The sequence below is a fragment of the Triticum aestivum genome, chromosome 2B, assembly GCF_018294505.1.
Source record: "Triticum aestivum cultivar Chinese Spring chromosome 2B, IWGSC CS RefSeq v2.1, whole genome shotgun sequence".
NCBI lineage: Eukaryota > Viridiplantae > Streptophyta > Magnoliopsida > Poales > Poaceae > Triticum > Triticum aestivum.
The window spans coordinates 44392456-44397976 of record NC_057798.1 but is presented as its reverse complement, the minus strand read 5'-3'; the positions used below and the strand labels follow the sequence as shown (position 1 = coordinate 44397976).

General features: G+C 39.7%; 1 pseudogene; it reads right to left on the bottom strand.

Annotated features, from left to right (window-relative positions):
• Positions 1-815: 815 nt before the first annotated feature.
• LOC123038909 (receptor-like protein 15) lies at positions 816-3545 on the bottom strand (annotated as a pseudogene).
• Positions 3546-5521: the final 1976 nt, after the last annotated feature.

Genomic DNA, 5521 nt, shown 5'->3' with positions numbered 1-5521 from the left:
GGCATGCTTGCATTCACAAACACAGCAGCCACCATGGACAGAAGCAAGTTCAGTTCAGACAAAAAACATAAGTGTTACTCCATCCGTCCCATAATATAAGAACATTTTTCAAGCTAACATAGCTTAAAAAACGTTCTTATATTATTTTTTTTGAAAGAAAAAGGTAGAGATCGCTCTACCTTATATATTTCAAAACAGGCCGCAGCCTGGTGGACAAAAGTCCATTACAGGAACCACGTTCTTATATTTTGGGACGGAGGGAGTATATAAAGAGCTATGCAGAACCAAGAATCCTCTCAAAAATCTCAAATGCCCACCACCATTCTGCACCTTGAGCTTACAGAAAAGCAGCAAAAGCATCCAACGCCCGATGGTTCCAGCCACCATTCATAGTTCTACTTTTACAGTGATTCTTCTTTAACAAAATTCGACAAAACTCTTCGCTGTTAGAAAGAAGATTAAAACCCAGGCCACCCTGCTCTTTAGGAAGATAAACTTCCTCCCACATCAATTCATTATAACTTCTTGCAAAAGAAAATGAGCTACGAAAAACACCAACCATTCTACTCGCAGGAGGCAAAATCTTAACTACCAGCATTCCAATCTCTTGCCAAGTTCATTTTCAACAAGATTCCACCAAGATTTTATTACCCGCCTTCTTAAACCAGAGCTTGCAGGGACACAGCTCCCACAAGCAACAAAAGATAACATAGTTTACAGATACAAACATTATCGGAAAGCAGATTACTAAAGTGATCTGCCTGTGTTGTTTACACATCATCACTGTTAATCAGTAGGCCTCTCTCTCTCTCTTTTTACCTATTACAGTCTGACAAATTCTCAAAAAAAAAATACAATTTGAGAATGACACGCTGCCCAAATGTATGACAGAATACGAATGTGACAGTGGCCCAAAATGCCAAGACGAAAGAAATGGCAGTGACCACGGAGAGGATCGGGTCAGAATCATCAGGCGCACTTCCTACAGTACCATTCCGTCCCACAGGGCCTGAATGGGAAATGCATGATGTAAGGTTGTTGTTCCCTCTGTAACTGTCCATATCAAATGTGCTGAGCCGACCTGTGGCTGGTAGACATCCAGATAAGTTGTTGTCTGCCACAGAGAACACCTCTAGCGATGATAGCCGAGTTATCTGCCATGGTATCGATCCATTCAGCATGTTTTTTGATAGGTCTAAGCTTTCGATCTCACTCATGTTTGCGAAGGTTGTAGGAATTGGTCCAGTAAATAAATTGTTCGACAAATTGAGAGACTTGATGTGGCTCAGATTCCCTATCTCCTTCGGAATCTCACCTGACAGCATGTTTGCAGAAAAGTCAATGCCAGACATCGACATGAAGAAGTTCCGTCCGTATGTATAGGGGTTCCCTTTAGTTGTGAAGGTGAAGCCTTGGAGGTCATACTCACTGCTATACAGCAAGTCCACACCATAATCCCCCAATTCATAAGTACTACTACCACCTGAGGGCCAACCATCGTATTCATAAGCATCAATGGATCCAAATGGTATGCCACCAATACATGGTGGTATGGAACCCGAAAGTATGTTGTTCGAAATGTCAATTATACTCAAGTGTTGGAAATTACACAGATTTGAAGAGATCTGCCCCTGAAAGTTATTTCTGCTTATCAAAGGTACGCTGATTTGAGTAAGATAAAGTGTCCAGTCAAGGTTGCCCGTGAACTGATTATGGCTGAGACCCAAAGCTGTAATGTACGTGCTGTTGAAAAAGACACTCGGCGAGCCTGACAGTGAATTCCCAGACACACCCAGAAACTCAAGGTATAATGAAGTGCTGCAGTTTGGCATACACCCTGTAAAGTAGTTGTCTGACATCAGGAAATGTTAATTTGTAAATTCCTTGGTGAATGCCACCAGTTAAACCTTTACTAGCAAGGCTCAAAGCACGCAGTTCAGGAAGATCCCAGAATGAAGTGTCCAGTTCTCCTGCATGTACGTAAATCCATGATGGCTACATCCCCAGAAAGATTTCTATGGAGAGTCCCTTCAAATTTGTTGTTGTCTAGGTATATTTCCCACAGGTCAGCAGAGAAGCTACTAGCTCCATCAAATATATTACCCCCGAGAGTATTGTTTGAGAGCTTCAATATATCCGGTCTATATGGCAATCAGTGAACAAGCAAGATGGCACTTTTCCTGTAAATTTGTTATTTGATAGGTCCATAACTGATAAGTTGCTCACGTGGCACAGTGATGGTGGTATAGTTCCAGAAATAATATTGTGGGAAACATCAAGAACAACCAGATTAGGAAACATTAAACTGATGTTGGCTGAAAGCTCTGTCCTTCAACTAGGTTCAGTGATATGTTCACCAGTTTGAGATTAGTTTGGTGTTGCCATATCAGATCTAATGATCCAACTAGCAAGTTATTTGCAAGATTCAGGTAAATTAGTGTCACTTCATTTGTCAACAGCCAACTGGGCATGCTTCCAGGTAAATTATTGTTGGACAAATCAAGAAACTTCAGACGATGCTGTGTGCGTAGGAAATGTGGTTCTGTAATGATGCTCTTGTCAAGGTTACACCAAGAGAGCTTTAGTGTTCTCAATCTAAATTTAGGTACCCAGCCGTGCATTTTCACTTGAACAACCAAATCGGTATTCCTAGACAGATCTATCTGTTTGAGCTTCGTGCAGTTTCTTATCCAGAAGAAATCAAATGTACTGCTTAGCTTGTTATCAGATAACCTGATAGTTTTAAGCAACGAGGAACATTTCCAAGACGAGTTTATAGGTATAGACCTTGCAAGAAGTTTCCTGAAAGATCCTAGTACTCAAGGTATAGGGGTGCAAATAGGGATGCTGGGATGCTACCACTCAATTGATTGGATTTCAAATAAAGTTCTCGCAGGTTCCAAGATGAGTTTATAGGTATATGACGTCCTTCAAAGAGGTTTTCTGAAAGATCCAAGTGCTCAAGGAATGGAAGTGCAAATAAAGATGCAGGGAGGCTACCACTCAATCGATTGGATCTCAAATGCAATCTCGTAGGTTCCGGAGATTTTGGAAACCTGTCATGTATTCTTGCATTAAATCAACTAAAAACAATAATTTCACCAACTGAAAGGGAATGTTGAACTCATCGTACGTACCTATATTCTGAAGAGCCCCACCCATGTTGTTTCGATTGAGATTTATGGCTTCCAAAGAAACCAATCTGCCGATGGATCTTGGGATAGCCCCGAACAAATGATTTGTGATCAAAACTACTGGAAAAATAAAATAAAATTAGAGTTGCATTGCATGCATTGCAATATGACTTACATACCCTCGAAATTTTGTAAATTAGCTTGTTGTCCAGAGAAATCCAGTAGCTGAAGCTCCCGAAAGGAAGAAAAAATCTTCAAGTTAAGATTCCAGCATCCATCTCTCATACCAGGCGAGTATTGGGGCAAGTCCTGGAAAAGGTCAAGATGCGATATCCGCCGCGTGCTACTGTTGCATGTGACCCTTTCCCACGAGCAGCAGTCAAATGAAAAACAAATCCAAGATGATATCATGAGCGAGGACACCCTTTGGTCGATTCAGAGTTGGAAGAATGATACATTGAACTTGAAAACATGATCTAGTCCATGCTCAAGGAAATATTTGCAGGCGCCAATGCTTCCTAATACTAGCTAGCAGCCCATTTCAAAGAAAGGGGTTTTAACTTATTGCATTATGTTCAGCTGGGATGTACTACTCCCTAAAGTTAGTATAAAGTTGAGTCACTTATTTTGGGACGGAGGAAGTAGTATTTTCAGTACATACTTGTTCTGCTCCTTGTGGGTTTATAATTGGCTGAACCAAGATAATAAACTTGATTCGTAAAAAAAGTTTAGTCCATGGTCAAGGAACGCATGCTTGGATTGGAGAACAACTTTAGCTAATGGCAGTGTTGGCTCATCGAGGAACATTTTGTTTGATAAGTCTCCACCAAAAAACATCAGATTAGTGGCCAAACTTGGACCATGACCGAACCATTAAGCACTAATCTTGGGCATATATAATATTATCTTGCAGGCACTTTGTGGACTTGACTGACAAAGCTCTTGCGCTAGATATGGAGGCTAGGAGGGGCCTGAAATATGCACGAACTTCCGAGTTGGCCGCAAATCACAGCTATCACTCTGTCCTTGGTCCTGGGTGCAGAACCAGTAGCCAATGATACAGGGTTTCGGTTGCATTTCAGTATGCCTAAACCAGACCCTTGGTACTTGGTACTTGGTACTGGGTGCAGAACCCCTACCAGTATGCCTAAACCAGAACCTTGTAGGAGTAGCTTGTACCTATCTACCAGTACAAGCTTTTATCCAAATCATACTGAGCCTCAGGTCATTCAGAATATGACGGGAATGGCAATGCCAATTTGCCAATATACATTAGATATTTATAGGGGTGAATAACACATTGAGCTTCAGTTAGCAACACTACCTGAAGAATACCTGCATGCACATGCTATCTGAAAAAAGGAGAGTGTGGATTCATATACTCAGCCTAAAGCGAGAGCTCTGTTCCAAATACTCCTTCTGCAGTCTGGGTACTGTACGGGATTGGGCTCAATGAGATGCCGCCGCCCAGTACGGGATTGTAGCTATATCTCGCTTATTCCGAGACCTATGCTTCTCTCGCCTTCGGCGATGTTTGAGTGGGCCGGCTGAATAGCACCTACAGTATGTCTCAGCAGTAGGAGCGTTTCCGAAAGGTTCTATATTACGAAACCCTTAGACCCTATGTTTTGTCTGATTTATTTATTTAATTTTCTGTGTTTTCTCTTCTAGTTTATGATTTTTCTTTTCTTCTTTGTTTTTCCTTTAACTTCTTTATTATTATTATTATTATTCGTTTTCCTCAATTATTTATTATTATTTCCATTTTCTAAATATGCGATGAATTTTTTAAATACTGGTTTAACTTTTTAATACATATAAAACATTTTTAAATACATGTTGAACATTTTTAAATGGACATTTTTTTTAAATAAAGAGTGAAAATTTCGTAAACACACCTTGAAATTTTATAAAATTCATCATGGCCTTATTTTTTTTATTCATGCGATTCTAAATGTCATGAACATTTTTTTGAATGGTATCAACAATTATTTTGTATTACGCTAACAGATTTCTTTTAGTATTTCACGAGTATTTTCTAAATGTGATAAACATGGTTTAAATGTGTGACCTTTTTTCTAATGTTACGAACATTTCTGAACTGTCTGTATTTTTTTATATTACATTGATAGATTTTTATGTGTGATAATCATTTTTAAAACAACGTAAGCAACATTTTTGAAAAAAAAACATATATAATTTATAAAAAAAGTAAAAACAAAAAAGAAGAAAGACCGAAACAGACCTATGATAACAAACCAACATTATTGAATGAAATTTATTAAATTGCATTCAAAGGGAAAGCCACCATACTAGCATGCCGAGGGCGCTGGATGGGCTTGGGCTATAGTGGGCTATGGGGTGCCGCCTGGAGATGGTGGGCGGCG